General features: G+C 42.8%; 1 protein-coding gene across 2 annotated transcripts in view; it reads left to right on the top strand.

Moving 5' to 3' along the window:
- The first annotated feature begins 2,054 nt into the window (after positions 1-2,054).
- LOC147033960 (catenin alpha-2-like) overlaps positions 2,055-20,363 on the top strand; it is a 150,606-nt gene continuing 132,297 nt past the window's right edge. Inside the window, exon 1 of one of the 2 annotated variants that reach the window (XM_085873829.1) lies at positions 2,055-2,275. The gene's annotated coding sequence lies outside the window, so the exon portion shown is untranslated. The other variant, XM_085873838.1, reaches the window with a different exon arrangement.

Below are 20,363 nucleotides of genomic sequence, written 5' to 3'. Positions count from 1 at the left end.
AATTGCGAATTTTGCCAGAAAAATCATACGACCGCCCAAACTTTGAGAGTGAGGATGACAATATTTTCTATGCATAATCTTGAGGTCATTCCCCACCTAAAGTCTTGAAACCATTTTGCTCTATCTCGAACACCTTGCCCGTGGCGCCCCCTTCAAGTTTGTTTTTACGCTGATTTCATCAAAGTATGGATAATCCGAGGAGTGTGAAATGCCATATATCCTATATGACGTTATATTGTTCCTGGAATGTTCCAGAGGAAGTTTTGCACCAAAGGTAATAATCCTTGACCTTTGACCTTTAAATGCCGCAAAGGTCAAATTTTCAAAGTTGTGGGAATCAAACCGGGTTTTCGACCTTCTTTGACGAACTAACTCCAATAAGCTATAGCACGCATCCTGTTTCCTTATTTTAATGTCCACAACATTGTTGTGTGACCTTTAAAGGTTATGCAAAGGTCAAATTTTGAAAGTTGTTGAACGAAACCGGGTTTTCGACATTTTGCAGCTGTTGATTGAAGGCCACTATAATTAATTATAACTTGGTCAAAAATTATCACATCATCTCATCCTTGACTTCTGAAACAATCTACATCGTCAAATACCGCTCGTGAACCATCGTCGTCTTCAGACTTGTTTTATAGTTTTTTTTTCTTTTCTTCAGATAATACTAACAATGCATTAAACCAAGATGGCAAGGACCAGTCCATTTGCAGTGGAAGAGAGGCTGGTAGCAGTGGTGTTGTGCAGTTCTTGTAAAAGCAGCCAAAAACCGTGTCCTGGGACTTATGACTCACCCGGTGGATGACTTTGCTGTGCATAATAACCTTCCCAGCAACCATCTCCACAATTACCTACACCAACACGCAGCTCTGGTCTATGCACACCACCGTCGTGTGTCATGTCTCTAACCATATCAGATGAATCTGCAGGATGGTGTCTATGTATTATAGAGACATTCCTGACTCCAGCTGACTGTTCCAGATATATCGAACATGACTTGTTGGGGCTCGTATTGGCATTATTGCAATTTTGTAATCCTTAATAATCTATCTATAATTTCAGCAATCTCTGTGTGTGTGTCTGTCTGTGACCACTGTTTCTCGACAACCACTGGTCCGATCTAATTGAAACTTGCCAGGTATATTGCTGGGGCCCTGTGGATGTGCCTTTTCAAGGTTTGATATTAATCGGACAAGTGGTTCCCAAGTTATGGCAATTTATTTACCAAACCAATGACAGGACATGGTGTTATGACATCACAAATGACGTCACAATTCTTCTTCTTCGTTTGATATGACGTCACAATTGACGCTGGGGACCTGAGTATGTGCCTTTTCAAGGTTTGATATCGTTTTTCTTCATCCGTTTCAGCTGTTTCTCAAGTTATGGCCATTTATTTACCAAACCAATGACAGGACACGTTGCTATGACGTCACAATTGACGTCATAATTCTTATTCTTCTTTGCACGTACTAACACGCACTAGTAAAAATAAATTATATTTATTTAAAAACATAAAGCATGTCGATCTGTGTAAAGACCCCGGTGTGTACAGTACCTACAGTGCATACATACACCTCGTCGTCATGGGGAACGGTTTACACGTGTGACGTCACGGAACGGATTACCGATCGGAATTTTACAAACCCACCTACACACGCCACGGACCAACTATAGTTGTTATGATATAAATGATCTGTACATTTCCTTCCGATTTTGATATTTTCCGTTTTGTTGAACAAATAAAAATTGCCGCCATTTATACTTGGACTACGTTGACCATGTCATCTCGTTCGAAGAACCTTAACTTGAAGATTTCTACTATTTTTGCAGCGCTCATCGTGATTGTTAAAGGAATCAATAAATTTATTTAACCTGAACAGAAACGCTGGATGACGCGTCTTGGGAGGGATTCCCCCATCCAAAGCCACGCCCCTCACGTCTCCATCTCCATATTTGGGCATAAGGCGTTGGCGGAAGTTATTGGAAGGCTGTTGTAAACGGCCATGAAAGCGTGAAACCATTTTGTTGTTGTTGTTGTTGTTGTTGTTGTTGTTGTTGTTGTTGTTGTTGTTGTTGTTGTTACAAGGGTAGTATCGTGCATCTCCTTCGGACATTTAACTCGAGATACAAAGTGAGATTCGACATCTTATTCCTCGATCCTCTTGAGGTGACCACACCCGGTAGGATCGTCCCCCCCTGACCTTTCCCCTTCCCCCCCTTGCTGAAGCTTCACCCGGTTTTTCTGACTCTTCGCGACTCTCAGCTCTGCCAGGTGAGAGCAAGTTGTCTTGGCCGGTTCGGACGTTGTTTCTGTGTGTTTCTCGCTCGGCCGTGGACGCTACCTGGTCGTGGGTCCGGTGCCCAGGTAGCACAAGGCCCCTGTCGTGGGGCGAGGCCCGGCGCCATGTTACGGAGCCTGGGCCTCGAGGCTTGCTGACAGAGGCTCTCGGGTAGGTTTTTGGTGGGTTTTTAAACCAAGTGTAGTTTGGTTGTTGATTGAACGGCGAGACCGGCGACCTTTCATTAACGACTCGTTTTTGAGAGAGAGGAGGGGGATGTGGGTTCCGTGGATGGACAAAATCCCCTTGTGTGTTCACTCCGAGGATTCTTCACGTTCAGTTCTGTTTGTACGTTCACTGCACATTGGTTTGTGATATCGTTTTATAATAATTGTTTGGTGTTCCTTTTTTGTTTAACTTTAAACTATTTCATATAACTTGAGTTGTGTTTACTCTCTGCGTCACGTTTAAATTCATACTAGATTAACCCCCCACATCTGAACTTGTTTAACTCCCTTCCCCATGTAATGTGTTGTTGTTTAACCCCCTCCCCTTCCCTTCTCCATGTAATGTGTTGCTGTTGTTTAACCCCCTCCCCTTCCCTTCTCCATGTAATGTGTTGTTGTTTAACCCCCTCTCCTTCCCTTCCCCATGTAATGTGTTGTTGTTTAACCCCCTCTCCTTCCCTTCCCCATGTAATGTGTTGTTGTTTACCCCCCCTCCCCTTCCCTTCCCCATGTAATGTGTTGTTGTTTACCCCCCCCTCCCCTTCCCTATGTAATGTGTTGCTGTTGTTTAACCCCTCCCTTTCCCTTCTCCATGTAATGTCTTGTTGTTTCACCCCCTCCCCTCCCCTTCCCCATGTAATGTGTTGCTGTTGTTTAACCCCTCCCCTTCCCTTCTCCATGTAATGTGTTGTTGTTTAATCCCCTCCCCTCCCCTTCCCCATGTAATGTGTTGTTGTTTACCCCCCTCCCCTTCCCTTCCCCATGTAATGTGTTGCTGTTGTTTAACCCCTCTCCTTCCCTTCCCCATGTAATGTGTTGTTTAACCCCCTCTCCTTCCCTTCCCCATGTAATGTGTTGTTTAACCCTCTCTCCTTCCCTTCCCCATGTAATGTGTTGTTTAACCCCCTCTCCTTCCCTTCTCCATGTAATGTGTTGTTGTTTAACCCCCTCTCCTTCCCTTCCCCATGTAATGTGTTGTTGTTTAACCCCCTCCCCTTCCCTTCCCCATGTAATGTGTTGTTTAACCCCCTCCTTTCCCCTTCCCCATGTAATGTGTTGTTGTTTAACCCCCTCCTTTCCCCTTCCCCATGTAATGTGTTGTTGTTTAACCCCCTCTCCTTCCCTTCCCCATGTAATGTGTTGTTTAACCCCCTCTCCTTCCCTTCCCCATGTAATGTGTTGTTTAATCCCCTCCCCTACCCTTCCCCATGTAATGTTAGGTTGTTTAACCCCCCTCTCCTTCCCTTCCCCATGTAATGTGTTGTTGTTTAACCCCCTCTCCTTCCCTTCCCCATGTAATGTGTTGTTTAACCCCCTCCTTTCCCCTTCCCCATGTAATGTGTTGTTGTGTAACCCCCTTCCCTTCCCCATGTAATGTGTTGTTGTTTAACCCCCTTCCCTTCCCCATGTAATGTGTTGTTGTGTAACCCCCTTCCCTTCCCCATGTAATGTTAGGTTGTTTAACCCCCTCCTCAACCCTTCCCCATGTAATGTGTTGTTTAACCCCCTCCTCTACCCTTCCCCATGTAATGTTAGGTTGTTTAACCCCCTCCTCTACCCTTCCCCATGTAATGTTAGGTTGTTTAACCCCCTCCTCTACCCTTCCCCATGTAATGTTAGGTTGTTTAACCCCCTCCTCTACCCTTCCCCATGTAATGTTAGGTTGTTTAACCCCCTCCTCTACCCTTCCCCATGTAATGTTAGGTTGTTTAACCCCCTCCTCTACCCTTCCCCATGTAATGTTAGGTTGTTTAACCTCCTCCTTTACCCTTCCCCATGTAATGTGTTGTTTAACCTCCTCCATAAATTCATGTGATTTAAGCTTGTGTCCCCCTCTTCCTTTACCATTTCTTCTTCCTCTGTGATGTCATACTGAGGAGAACTGAATGGAAATGTGTTTCGGGTAAGAGATGAGATTTGTCGGTAGTTTGGACTTTGTGAAGTGGAGACACACGACATGATGATCTAGGTATCTCTGTAAAGACACAATGAAATGAGACTCCACATTGGAAAAATAATAACACAAACTGCTGCCCTGAGAGTGGGATTTGTGACAATTCATTGTCTGATGACAAAACGAGCTTGATGGTGTGCTCAGGGTGTTTCATCGTTCAGTGTTGATGACACACTTGGAATGAGAAAAGTGTGTGTGTGTGTGTGTGTGTGTGTGTGTGTGTGTGTGTGTGTGTGTGTGTGTGTGTGTGTGTGTGTGTGTGTGTGTGTGTGTGTGTGTGTGTGTGTGTGTGTTACTTGTAAAATCAAGATTTTTTTTATTTTTCAAGTATATTGGTCAGTTGATTTTGTTAGTTTGTCTCTGTCTGTCTCAATCACCAACAGGTCACAATTCCAAACTGGTCGTCATGAAACTTTACCAAGTGGTAGAGGTAGACTCAACTGAGAAGCCTAATGGTTTTGAGGTCAAATTTCTAAATTTGTCATTTTTCATCCGATTGACTTGAAATTTGAACAAGATTTGCATATCACATCACTGAATTGGGAAACCAAGTCTTTTAGAGATCAAAAGGTCAAAGGTCAACTTGAGTTCAAATTTCAAAAATCGATTTTCATCCGATTGACCTGAGCTTTGATTAAGATTGTCAATGATAATCTTAACGAAATGGACAATTTAATGTCTCCATGGCAACCTTTGGAGAGGGGGTGGATTTTGCAAGGATCGTGCTCTGCAGGAGTCTTTTTCTTGTTTGTTTATTAGCAGTGGGTTCCCAACAGCGAGGCCCCTCTTCCATGTCCCCCCCCCCACCTCCCCTGATTAGTGAAGGTTGGCTTTGGGGCTTCCCACTCTGGCAATGTGTACAGTACAAACATGCAAGTTATCTCCACAGCTGACTTGTAATACCCTCTGCTACTACCACCGGATGGTGCTACACGATACGCATTTGCATCAAATTTTGTCGACCCTCCCTCCAAAACCCCCGTGACTACAGGTGAAACTAAGTAGCCCTTGTTCGCTACAAGGTCGAACTTGGTCCATATGCCAAGTTTGGTGGCAATTAGCCCAGTATTTTTGGTGTGATTGGTGTTACCTACAGACGGAAAATGACATTTTCTATTAGATTTCCAACCCATCTAATCCGAGGTTGTGTCAGAGTCCACGAGACGTCCTTCCGGTTTTGGAACCCATGATTGATGTCTTGGTGTCGACGCTATTTTAAATTTATTACCTCCGCCACCAAGGTTCAGGCTTGTCTGTCTGTCTGTCTGTCTGTCTGTCTTGTTACTTGCAAAATCAAAGATTTTTCAAGTATATTGGTCGGTCGACTTTGTTAATCTGTTAGTCTGTCAACCACCTCCAGGTCACAATTTTAAACCGATCTTCACAAAACTTCAACTCGTTGAGGTCGTCACAACTGAGAAACCAATTGATTTTTTGATGTCAAAGGTCATCTTGAGGTCTGATTTCTAAAATCGTCATTTTTCATCTGATTGACATGAAAACTAAACAGCAATTGTGTAGTTCATCACAGACTTGGGAAAACAACTTTTTGAGGTCAATAGGTCAACTCAAGGTCAACTTTCCAAAATCGGTTTTAATTTGATTGACCTGAGCTTTGATTAAGATTGTCAATTTTAACCTTAATTAAATGGACAATTTTATGTTCCCATCGTTACTTTTTGGGGGGGGGAGGGGTGTATTTTGCAAGTATCGTACAAAGCACGTCTTTCTTGGTCTGTGAGCATGATGTCTCAAGGTTGTAGATGGATTCGGACAAAACTTGGTGGACTTGTTGGGTGGGTGTGACGAGGATGAATTGATTAGATTTTGGTGAAGATCCAGATCGGATGCAATAATTAAAAAAAAGTGTTTCTTCATCATTGAGAGATGTGGGTCAAAAATGATTTTATACATACAGTGCGTATACAAAGTCTTCACCCCCTTTCAAAATTTATACCCTTTATTGCCTTGTAGCCTGAAAATAAATTGCACCAAATCAGACTTTTTTTCCACCTTTATTTACACATTGTAACCCACAACTTCCAAGTGAAAAACAAATTCTACAAATTTCAGAAAATTAATTAACAATACAAAACTAGAATATCTTGGTTGGATAAGTGTCCTCTCTCCCATAATAGCAACTGTAAATGAAATCGGGGAGCTGGACACTTATCCAACTAAGATATTCTAATTTTGAATTGATTTTCTGAAGTTTGTCAAATTTGCTTTTCACTTGGAAGTTGTGGGTTACGATGTGGAAAAAGTCTGATTTAATGCAATTCAATTCCAGGTTATAAGGCAATAGAAGGTGAAAATTTTTGAAGGGTGTGTCGACTTTCTATACGCACTGTTGCGTGATATCTCAACATGTTGTTGATGGATTATGACAAAACCTGGTGGATGAGTTGCGGAGCTGAAAAGAATAAGTGGATTCGATTTTGCTTCAGATTCAAATTCAGATCCGACCTATCATTGGGGTACAAAATGTAAACTGTTCAGCCTGGCAGAGGTACGTGCTCTACTGAGTGCCGTTCTCGTTTGTTTTGGGATGCAAGGGATTTTGGGATGTTTTGGGATAAATTGATTGTCTCCTTCAGGAATCTTGGGCTCAGGTTCAAATCTCGTATACTGTGTGGAGGTTGACCATCCCATCCGATCGTCCGTTTGTTGTAAAAGTACACAAAGTACCTCCACTGTCTCCTAAGCCCCTTGGCCTATTTGTAATGTGCGTTTGAGCTCTGCCCTTAACCTTGGCTGACTGTTTAACACAAACACCTCATAGTAACGGAATGTTCCATAATTTTTATTTTCATGTTATTGCATCATGTGGTGGGTGGTGTAGGAGTATGACTACTGCTGAGATTAAATGATGCCAAGTCTTTGTTGATACCCAGACAGGGAAACTTTGTCACTTTTTCGGTCTCATTTGGTTGTGTGTTTGTGTGTTTTTTTTTTTTTTTATGCCTCCGCACTGGAGGCGTTATGTTTCCGGGTTGTCCATCCGTCCATCCGGATTTTCGTTTACGTGATAACTCAGGAAGCAAATTGTATAATTTCATCAAACTTGGTGAAAAGGTAAAGTGATTAGATTTTGGGCCAGATGTGATAAAGGTCAAGCTCAGAAATTTTACTGTTTACGCCCTAACTCAAATATTGGACAGAATTTCATCAAACTTGGTACAAAAGTAAAGTTATACAGGTCAATTAAGTAATTCGATTTTGGGCCAGATATGATGAAGGTCAAGGGTCAAATATGTCAATACTCAAATGTTTGTGCGGGAGAGCGGAGGCATACCCGTCCGACTGCGCGCAGTCAAATTACTCTAGTTTTTCTTTTATTTCTATTCATTTGACCAACTCGGTGGTGGCTGTTGAAGTTGTTCAAATCTTGAGATTTTTCTGCCGAACTTGTCCAAATCATCCGACTCTGCTGTGTTCCTGAGTAAAGTTTTTCTAAACTTGTCAATACGGGATTTTTCGAAACGACATGAATGCTTATGAGGCCTTTCGTGCGTGCGCTGTGTGTTTATGACTACTCGGTTCTGCTCGGTGGGGCACCTTTAACCTGCCGTTTGCGCAAAACCTGTAATTCAAATGCTCTTTTAAACAAATTTTTCAGCATTTAGACGAAAGAATGGAAATTTCAAAATGTATGTATATATATATATTATCCCTGTGTTTTAAGAGGTGACCAGGGTTGCGTCAGGAAGGGCATCCGGCGTAAAACATGTGCCAAATCACTATGCGGATCATACGGATGATCCGCTGTGACGACCCCTAACGGGAGCAGCCGAAAGAAGAAGAAGAAGAAGAATATATATATATATATATATGTATATATATATGTATATATATATGTATATATATGTATATATGTATATGTATGTATATATATATATATATATATATATATATATATATATATATATATATATATATATATATATATATATATATATTTCAGTTCCTCTGTAAATTGGACTTGTGGAAATGTAGGAAATACGAGAAATATCCGTGGATGAGAGCAGTCTGGTTCTGACCATTTTCTGTAACACACACATACTGTTTCGGCCCGGGGTTCGAGGTCTTCCTGAACAGCCGGTCCTGAGGCCACCAGCCGTGGATACCAGCCACCAGCCGGGTTGCGAATCAACGACCGATTGGTGCCACCAATCCTGGCAGGGTTCACTACTTTGCGTGTTACCTTTCCTTGGACGACATTATCAAAGGGAGCTCGTTCCCTCGATGCTTACTTCCTTGTCTTACCTGATCACGTGGAGCTTCCAAGTACGCATGGACAACGTTGTCAAGCCAATCGGTGGGGAGAACTTCCTGGTTAACACGACGTGCGGACTATGCTGGACCAATGGAGGAAGAGACTCTACTTGGTGAATTTACAATAATAATGGTTTATTTATCGAAAGGGGCGAGGAAAAGCATTTGTACGAGCAAGGGCTTCATTACAAGGAAGATACGTACAGTACGGTGAATACTTCTGCAGTCTCACTTACACCAACATGACGGGTGCAACAGAAACACTCCTGAGGAAAGTTAGAACAGCAAAGTATGAGGTGTTTGCGACCTATCGATTTACTGGGGGGGGGGGGAGTGATGAACCCGTGCGCCCCAGTTGCTTAGAAGGAATACTGAGGGTGTCTAAGGTGCGTGGTCCGAGGAGGTGTAAGTGAGGATGCGGTGAAGGGTGAGTATCAGTGGTGGACAACCGTTCAGAATTGGCCCGGGTAATCCCTGATGCTCCTTTTATGAATATGCGTCTACAGCTGATGAGACTGAAAGAAAGAGAAAGTATGTGTAAGAAAATAGCCTGAGGAGGTGTAAGAAAGTCTGTAAGTGTTTAGTGTTATCCGCTTGGCCCTATGACTGCGCTCGATCTGGCTCTCTCGCTCGCCCAGCGCCCTGCTCTGGATTCCGTTCCTCCTCTCGCCACGACACAACATGAATGGATCACGTGAACCCCCAGCTGTGTGTCTATCTGTGCGGAACACGTGTTTTATAATCCCCTGGAGAGGGAGGAGTTTAACAACGGATCAAACTGAATGATTAGCCTTTTCCAGTACCCCCAGTTTTGCCTCCCACCCCCCAAGATCATCCCCAACGCTGGCCCCACCCACGCGAGGGTACATCCCCATGAAGATGGCCCCATTCACCTCGAGTCCTCGTCACGCGATGGAGATCCGCACTTAACACGATGCTGGGGGTGTTTTGTTTCGCTCTCTGTGCGCCAACGGGCGGTGTACACCAAATGGCGGGCTGTCATTGAGTGAAATGCTGGGGCTAACCATACGATGTTGAATGGAGTTCAGCACACACTGACGCTCAGAGTTGGATGCCTGAATGTCCAGAGTCCGAGTGCCTGTAATGCGACGCCGCACTCCCCCGTTCGCCATTGGTCCAAAAGGGAATGGTGGTGATTGTTGAGGCAATGGTAGCGGTGCGTTTGGTGTGGGTGTGGTTGTGGTTGAGGCGGCAATGGTGAAGGTACAGCGAGCTTGGGTTTACGTTTCAATGGCGTGGTGATTATTATGAAGGCATTTGGATCATTGTATGAATGTTGTAGCGTTGGGGTTAGAGTACAGTGAAGGTTGAGATGAAGTGGCTGTTGAATGCCACACATTTCAAATGGGAGTTGACATGTGTATGTTACTGAAATGCATGCATGAAGAAGACGTTTGTGTGCGGAGATGCAGGATAGGAAAGGAATGGGAATAACAGTATTACCTAATCCATCCCACACTTCACATATCGACATCAGGGAAGGCCTACCTGAAACGAATACCAATGACGTAACTATCTTGAGAACTGCCATATGTTGTGTGCCATTGCCTTGAGGGATGGCTGTGTGCATCGTGACGGTTTTGCGAAACGCACACACGAAGGTGGGTACTTTGAGACCCGGGAGAGCTCAGTTCCACATCTGAAACCCGCATATAGAGATAGCCAATGACACATTCACACTCTTCTTTCACCAATAGATGCAAAAATCTGGTATTTCTCTTGTGGCCCTGGAACCAACCAAACAAACAACTCAAACCAGGTACGGTGTCTCCCTCCAACTCTCATTGTGCAGAGGCAGATTGCGTCATTTTGAAGTCCCCTATTGGTATATTTTTCTGCTGCTGCTGCTCTTGTGTGATTTAGACTTTAGTCTGACCAGAGGTTATTTGATTACTTAGTGAGCTGTTTTTTTGTTTGTTTGTTTTTGCCCCGATGAAGTGTTAAACGTCAGCTTCTCCTTGTTTCCCATGGTGGTTAGCATACCTCGATCAACTTTATGTTGGTTCCAACCTCAATATGATGTCACCACTCTTGATAATCAGATGAGAAATACCCCCCCCTCCCCCAAAAAAAAAACATTTGGAAAAGCTTTCTGCTCACAGTTGATCTCGAGATCCTCATCCGTGGAATATGTATGTTTGTTTATTTATTTATTTATTTGGAACAAGAAGATTCGGTCTATTTGTATCTATTCAAAATGTCCATGGTATCACATGTGGAGTGGAAAGTGATTGGAATTGTTTGAATCGTGAGATGTAATGCAAAACTCATCAACATTTGTTTTGCCTTCAACAGCATTCGACATGGAGTACTCTTAAGACCTATGATGATTTGCATTCACTGAACAGGGCAACGAATTGTTTCAAGAGGGTGGTAGTTGTTGTCTTTTGTAACAGAAGAAAGCCATTGGCATGTGATCCACATGGTCGAATTGAGCTCCTGGTTGTGGCCACCTCCACTGACCACTTGATTGATGAATTGCATTCCTTTCACCCCATTTGCTGGGTTGTCCAACTCAACCATATGCCTGGTGTTGGCTTAATGGTTTGGTTGGTGGGATTGAGATCCGAGGATCCTGAGTTCAAATCCCACTCGGCTGTTGAATTAATACCAGGTGGGGTTGACTCTGCCTGTCATCCTTCCGAGGTCTGCAAAATGAGTGCAAGCTTGCTGGTATCCTGTGTCGGAGTGGCGACCCGTCCAGGATTGCGCCCAATAGCCAAGGAGACTGCTTAGGCAGCACCAACGCTCTGTGGAGTATGGTCCCAATGGATGGATGGAAACTCCACCACTTCTCTTTGGAAGTTGTTGCCCTCCTATGTAACAAGCACCCATCCCCAATTTGCATCTGTATTTCTGTGTTTACATCAGTATCATCCAGTGATTACCTCTGTCACCCTAGGTGGACAAAAGTTGTTTTTCACCGATGTATGTATGGCTCTCTGTCTCAAAAAGGTGTGGATGTATTCGGACGCAACTTGGTGGACAGGTTGGGTGTGTGACGAGGAGGAATTGATTTGATGTTGCTGATTATCCAGATTGTAGAATTTTTCTTTTTTTAAAAATTCATTCCTCACCTTTGAGAGATTAGGTCAAAATTGATTATATAGCACGGTTTCTCAGTTTTGAACGGATTGGGACGAAACTTCGTGGATGTGTTGGGTTGGTGACGAGAACAAGCCTATAAGGTTTTGTTTCGGGTTCGGATGCAGATCTGGCCCCTCATTGGGATACACAACAAACTGTTCAGCCTGGCAGAGGTACGAGTTCTTCCGACTGTCGTCCCAGTTGATTCATAGATTCGTTTGAGTCATCTTTAGCTTTCTCTTTGATTCGAACCTGTTCGCATCAGTCAGCATCTGATGTGTCACTAACTAGCAGCTGATGCGTTCCCCTTGGCTTGACACAGTGCATCTTGAGTGTTTGGTACCATGAGGATGCTGCACCAACACCTTTCCCACATTTCTCGTTTCTCTTCTGTGGTGTCCTTGGAAGCTAACTTCATATTGATTCCTGGATTTCTAGCAAATGCATTTTCAAAGAAAGACATTGGTGTTGCAGCATGTCCCTCTCCTCCACTGTGAACATATCGCCAGACGGAGTGCCTTGCTGTCCCACGTTGGCCATCTCCCACTCCATCGCCCTGTGAATTGGCAAAAAAAGCCAATTCAGAGCAATATCAGTCCTCCAACCATACAGCAAGTTTTGAGAAAAGGAACCTTTGTTTGAATTGTGAACCGGATCGTTCCATTGGAGAACACCTTGAATTACCGTACATGGAGGGAGACTTCTTCAGTGAGGTCTACTATGATGTGTATCATGTGGATGTATACACACTCAACTTGTGTTGAAGCTCATCTGAAACTAGAATGTCACTCGGTGGAGCGCATACCTCCGCCAGGCTGAACAGTTTACGTTTTGTATCCCTTTGAGAGTGATCTGCATCCATGCTTCCACCAAAATATATTCTGCTTGTTCTTTTCACCAACCAAAGTCATCCACCAATTTTTTTTTTCTTTCTTCAGAATCTGTCAACTTTGTATGCCTGGTGTTTGCTTGATGATTAGGGTGGCGGGCTTGGGATCCTAGGGTTCCGAGTTCAAGTTCCACCCTTCATTGAATTAATACCAGGTGGGGTTGACTCGGCCTGTCATCCTTCCGAGGTCGGCAAAATGAGTACCATCTTGCTGGGATGGTTGAGTCATTCGAGTATCCTACGTCAGAGTGGCGATCCGTCCAGGATTGTGCCCAATAGCCAACGAGACTGCTTCGGCAGCACCTATGCTCTGTACAGAGTATGGTCCTAATGGATGGTCAACTTTTTGACATATCCTGATATATATATATATATATATATATATATATATATATATATATATATATATATATATATATATATATATATATATATATATATATATATATATATATAGCCAGGTTTGAAAACATCAAGTCTGTCCGCTTTCGGTGGTCGAGGAAATTGTAATAATGCTTTCTCTGATGCTCTTTGTTTCAATCCACGCATAAGCTTTGAATGTGGTTACTTAGCTTTGGTTCCAGTCATGGATTTCATTCTGGTTGTCTCGACCCACATTTTCAAAGTAGTCCATCCGCAAGGTTCCCTCATCTCCAGCGTTCATCTCCAGTGAACCAAAAAAATGGAAACACAAAACTGGGTAAATGAGGGACACCAAGCAATGGCTTCCACACAGCTGTGGACCATATCTTAATTTAGCAAATGTCACCCCAGCATGTTTAGGGTCATGTACAAAAATGCTGCACTGGCTTCATTGCCGATAATTATGCCGAGCAAGAGGAGACCCTCCAATGCCTCCATCCACAGAGCACGTGTGGTCACCCAATGGTTTGAAGAGCGTGACACTGATGGTGTCCATATGTCATGGCCTTCTCGGTCACCAGATCTGAACCCCATCAAGCATTCATGGGATATTCTGGAACGACGCCTGAGACGGCGTTTTCCACCTCCGTCAAACAGGTGTGAATTGATTGACTTTCTCGTGGAAGAATGGCATCGCATCCCTCCTGCTGAATTCCGATGACTTGGTAGCTTCTATGCTTCGGTGCATACAAGCTGTACGCGCCGCACTTAGTGGCCCAACGCCCTATTAAGTGACTTTACATTGGTGTTTCCATTTTGTTTGGCCACCACCTGTACATGGTGTACACATATCTCTGGTGTCTAAGGTGTGATGATGATGATGAAGATGATGATGTCTACACTCCTTAATCACGTGGGAAATTGTGGTGTCTGGCAAACACAGAGTAATTTTATGCCTCCGCGATGAAGTCGCCAGGCAGAGGCATTGTGTTTTCGTGTTGACTGTCCGTCCGTGGTAGTTTATTGTTGTTATTATTGAAAGCAAATAAAGCACATCCGAGTTTACGTACTGCATGTGTGGAGGGTGTATAATGTACTTTGTGTCCTAATTTTGACATTGACTGGGAAATTTTCCAGAAATTTAGTTTGAACATGTCATTTGTGTTATCCAACTTGCATTTTACAGAGTGGTTTTCCCCCCAAAAATTCAACAACATTAAAAAAAAAATGTTAAATTTCAAATCTATTTTACTTACAGAACTAGAAACATACGTGTCCCTTGTATTCAATTAGCGTTGGGAGCAAAACGAAGAAATAGCGGTCACAATTAATTAATTATTTTCAAAATCATTGGGTTAGCTCATGATCGTTATCAATGGGATTTATTATCTTCCTTTTATTATTATCCGTCTGCAATCTTGGTTATCAATTAAATATTTGTTCACAAAATGATGGCTCATTTGGAGCATTTTGAAAAAATTGACCCGATGGTTTCCATGATTTGCCCGCTTGTGGAACTTCCCGTCTCGTGTTTTGAATGTTTTCCCCGAGGTGTAAGGAAGAAAAGTTAAGATTATTTGCTTTCACTTCATGCTGTCATTGCAACTTGTCACATGAGTCACATTTTGCTGTCACGCAATTTCAACCGTCTCCAAAGAAAGTAGTTTATAAACTTTGGCGATATATCTTATTCGCGAAAAGGGAAATCGATCTATTCCATTTTAATGAGAGAAAAAGGGTTTTTTTTAATTTTTTTATTTACAAAAAGAAGGCATTAACTTCGTAGATGGTTGACATCAAAACGATACCTGTTAAGGGAGTTGCTCTCGATAGTGATATTTAAAAGAGCAATTTTTGACCAAATTTAAAGGTCACCTCCTGTTTAAGTTTACAATGGAAGCACTCGCACTGTGTGTGAACCGCCATGCGGAGTCGTGTTATTATCTTTGATTATTAATACCGTTCTGTGAAATGGATGAAGTCCGTCCGGTGCATCGGCAGCAGGTTGGAGTGTAGATCTCAGATGTTTGAGGTCCACACAGTTATGGACAAGGGAGGAAGATCTGCTGATTGTTGTGGAAAGGAGCAAAGAGAGGGGGAGGAATGGGTGGGACATGTGGTGGAGGATACTGACGAGGGGTTTGACACCATGAATGGATGTGAATGGAGAAATGTTGTTGTGTGCACATGACCTCCGCAAAATGAACACCTCAAGATTCCCAGACAAACATGGAGGAGGATGTAATTGCCTTTGGTGATTGTTGTTTTTTTTTTTTTTTAAATCAGGATGTTTAAGTCCCTTTTTAATAATTTTTTTTTTTATGTTTGTTACTCGTGATGGCAAAATAGAAGAAAAAATGGAGAAAGCCTTGCAGTAAAAAATAAAACTATCCCAAACGAAAATGAGCTTTTTTTATTAATGTTTATTCTTACACCGCACACGAGGGTGACTCTTAAACTGTTTTGTACATGACACGAGAGGACTGAGCCTGGAACTTAACCCCTGGGGTCCCCCCCCACCCCATAGGGCCTTGATCATAATTAATTTCGCATTTTCTAAGAATGTAACCCCTGTGTAAAACAAGGGTTTACTGTATGTATATAATTAATTTATGTTCGCAGGTACCCGTGAAAATTCCACGTAATGTAGATGATTTGAACAATGACTTTGCCAATGATGTTCCGCGTTTGTTTGTCACACTGTTTCTGGGTCGCCGGTAGTCAGGCCGTGCCGTCCCTCAGACATTATTGGTCTCCATCCAAGTTATGCTGAGTGTGAAGTTCATCGAGACAACGTCAAATTCACAATCTCACGAGACGATGGACTCTTTCTATTTACAGCCTGTTGCTCTGCTGACCGGTCAATAAAGTGGGGGGGGAGGGGGTGGAGAAAGAGGGAGTGAGCGAGGAGGCAGGTGTGGGGTGGGGGGGGGAGGTGGAGAGAGCGACACCACCAAAAAGACACACACACACACACACTGGATATTTCGAGACCTGGGAGGGATCCGTTCCACCTTCTGAAACCCGCATAAACAAAAAAACCTGCAGCTTGGTCCTGGCATAAAGCAAACAAACACAAACAAAAAAAGAGCCTCTTCACTTGCAGCAACAACAAAAAAATTATCTTTGCTTGCAGAAACTACCGACTATTAATATTGTCGTGGGGGTGGCCGGCCCAAGTTAGCCCCCGACCCAAATTTCTCGGAGCCAGGTGGTTAACACTGACAGCCCCCAGACGGCTGAGCAGTTCCTTATTAAGAGGAGGTGGACACGTTGATCAACGGAGATTTCAACACGTGCTCGAAGGGCATGGCAGACGGTGGAGTACTTGGAATGGAACGGATACACGTAACGGGAGTTTAATCTGCGAACCCACGACAGTTACATGAAGGCAATTTCTTCAAAAGGAATACATTGAATGAACATACACAAATATTTACAAAATAATTCAAAAGGAAATAATACCAATAATAAATAAATAACTCCTTTTAAGTACACTGGTACTCAGCATGGGCCAGAGCTGATCCCTGTCGAACCCGGAATGGAGGCGCTTCCACCAACACATGCACACGCACTCAAAATGGTGCTTCTCCAGCAGCTTTTTACACGAAGGCTCCAAATGTCCCAGCCTTCCTCTTTTCAAAGGAGCCACCTGCCTCGTGTGGTCCTCACACCGACCTTGTGTGTGTGTTCTGTGGAACCAGACGGAGGCCTTCCACAATCCCCCTGTGCAATGCACCAGCCTCTCCTGCACCTTCAATCACTCCTCTCTTCTGCGCTCTATATCATCTCCTCTGGGGCGTGGCCTGCCCGCCCCAAACCCGGGAAGGCAGGGCTTCTCCTGTTTGTTGTCGTTTCAGGGACGTGTTTCCCAGCTTTACTGCCTGCCTTGCAATATAAAACTAGAGTAATTTGACTGCGCGCAGTCGACGGGTATGCCTCTGCTCTCCCGCACAAACACTTGAGTATTGACATATTTGACCCTTGACCTTTATCATATATGGCCCATAATCTAATCAGTTAATTGCGCCGTCTAACTTTAGCTTTGTACGAAGTTTGAAATTCTGTCCAATATTTCTTGAGTTAGGGTGTGAACAGTAAAATTTCAGAGTTTGACCTTTACCTTTGACCCTTGACCTTTATCACATCTGGCCCAAAATCTAATCACTTGATTGCCCTGTCTTACTTTACCTTTGTACCAAGTTTGATGAAATTCTACAATTTGCTTCTTGAGTTATCACGTAAATGAAAATCCAGATGGACGGACAACCCGGAAACATAATGCCTCTCCTGCACCCTTGGTGCGGAGGCATAGAAACAGGGAAAATCAGAGGACAATCACGTACTGGGGGACTTATTTTTATTCCTTAGGCTAATTAACACCGCACCACCCCTCGTGTGGTGACTCGTAACACTTAAGCTCACAGATTCCCGAACTTGGTTCCATCGAGATGCTTCCACTCGTCCACGGACCAAGCAACTCCACACAATGCTAACTACATTTCCTTATTGAATCATAACATCTACCCCCAAAACCGTGACGTTATACTGGCGAAAGTATGATAGTATATTTATGTTTATGTTAATATTTTGTGATGTTAGCAAATCGCGTAAGACAGAAACTGCAAACTGCGTATGTAATTGTCAAAAAAAGGGGGACCCCTGTGGACTGTACCGTCATGGATTGCAAAAACATGTTATGAAGCATGACGTTTCACTCGATTAATTTACACTTTCTGCACATTCCATAATTTTTTCTTCACTCAATATAATCGGCTGAACAGTCGAAAAAAACAATGTTAAGTTTAATGTTTTGCTTAAATAAATACACTTAAGTTATAAAAATCACTAATTTGTTAAAATTTTGGGATTTCGCTCCAGATTTCGACTTATTTTGTTCACCAAATCTGATTCTCAAATCCGACATAATATTTCGATTATATACTTTAGTCTGTGAGAGTTTATCGTGTTTCCAAATCGAGGCATTGGCCACACAAAATGGCAGCTGAAGACTCCAACAACCAGATTGCGTTCCAAGACGGCGTTCCGCCATCTTGGTAAGGCTTATTATTTTTTTTTGTGATGAACACCCCCAAAATTATCTTCAAAAGGGGTGTTTTAATTAACTCAAACATCCAATTTTCACCCTTGCACTTCCGTGGAGTTTTCCTCGTGTGCCCGCAAAGTTTCAGACTGCGAGGTTTTATCGTTTTGGAGTTGTGGAACCGACGCACTGACGCACTGACGCACTGACGCACTGACGCACTGACGCACTGACGCACTGACGCACTGACGCACTGACGCACTGACGCACTGACGCACTGACACACTGACACACTGACACACTGACACACTGACACACTGACACACTGACACACTGACACACTGACACACTGACACACTGACACACTGACACACTGACACACTGACACACTGACACACTGACACACACACACACACACACACACACACACACACACACACACACACACACACACACACACACACACACACTGCCTTTTATTGGTATCGATATGGAGATATTTATCATTTGACCATGCATGGACATGCAAGTAAAATGAAGATATTGAAAGTGAAGTGTTCGGTGTGTATGGCGCCAAAATGAAAAATGTTATCAATTTGATCTGATAATGTTTAGCCAAATTTTTTTTAATTAATTTATTTATTTTTAAGCCAAACACCATTTTTTTTTAATTTTTATTTTTATTTTTATTTTTGCGTAATTTGTTCCTTAATCTTATTGTGAGTTTTGTTTTCTCTTGCCCTTTAGTGCACCGGCAGTACACTTATTCATCGAGCTCTTCGCTGCAGGTGTAGTCGTTTCATTTGCACCGAACCCACGGCAGGCTCATCTGCTGCCAAGGCAACTTTTGCAAATCGTGTTCACCTCCTCCACTAATGACGTCTGCCTTTGTAATATAGAGTAAAACACACATTTTGAATGCAAAGTGAAATCCCCCGTTTACAAACTAATTGCAAATTAAAATTGTTCCAAACAAATGGGAATACCCCCCCCCCAAAACAAACTTGAAACCATATAACGTCCACCCCCCCCCACAAGTGCAAGCATTTTTTGAAGTTATTTTATTCGACGTGCTGCAAGCCCGTCCCCCGAACAATGGGAGACAGGCTTTTGCAATATTGCTGTTGCTTTTGTGTTGGTGTGTCTGTCCAGGCCATAACTTACTTTACCAAATAAACTTTTGTCAAATTTTTAACGAAGCTTTATCACGAGAATATGGAGAAGACTATTGAAATTTAAATTTGATGTCCCTATTGGTGCGAACTCGAGGGGTTTATCCGTGTTCTATCCTTTTAAAGGCTGAGCGTCAACCGATGGAGCAGAATGTACCATCCTTGGTGTTCGGTATGACTCCGTCAGGGTTCGAATCAAATCGCTGACCAAATGGACTCGGAGTAGACTCTCCAAGAACAATGGCACCGAGACACTGTTTTTGTGCAAAGCTTTGGTGATTTCAGGTTTATGTGAAGATCTGATTGCACTTTAAAAAAAAATAACTTTGTCTACATTATGTGACAATTTGTGCCAATGAGACTTGTATGAACAGTTTTTGATTTGTAAATTGACTGTTGTTTTTTATTTTTTGTGTGTTTGAGCGACATCTTTGTTTTAACCTTCCTGGATTTGTGTTCACTGTTTGTTGTGTTCACTGTTTGTTGTGTTCACTGTTGATTTGTGTTCACTGTTGTCTTGTCTGCTTTTGATCTTTGCTGTGAAATGCAACTGTTTCAAAGGTATTCTTTGAGTTTATTGTGCTTGTATGGGGAACAGAAAGCATGGCTGCTATTCGTCTATTTTAAGAGGTATTTGCAGACCTTTTCATTATTTATTAATTGACTGCTGCAGCATTATGTTTTCGGTCCATCCATCCATGTCCATGCACCCGTTGTCTGCTTATTGTTACCACGATAATTTCTGAAGCACAAAAGGGATTTCAACCAAACTTGGTGCAAGTATGGACAAAGATTAAGTGGTTAATTTTTTTTTTTTTAGTTCAATGGGTCAAAGGTCAATGATCACGTGACTCTCTTTGAGATTCGTTTTTCAGACGAAGTTGAGTTGGAAACACCCGAAGTTTTCCTCCACTTATCTCTCGTACTTTATCTCATGTGACCTTCAATTGAGATCGGATGTAATGGTGGGTTGACATCGATCGTGAAACCAGGCATATCTGGAGACTCGTATGCATCAGTCTATTTTCTAGTCATTGATGCATGCCATT

The sequence above is a fragment of the Eptatretus burgeri genome, chromosome 1 (assembly GCF_056783735.1).
Source record: "Eptatretus burgeri isolate ZD-2024b chromosome 1, Ebu_testis_v1, whole genome shotgun sequence".
Taxonomy (NCBI): Eukaryota; Metazoa; Chordata; class Myxini; order Myxiniformes; family Myxinidae; genus Eptatretus; species Eptatretus burgeri.
Note: the sequence above shows the minus strand (reverse complement) of the source record. Positions and strands in the feature narration are given on the sequence as shown.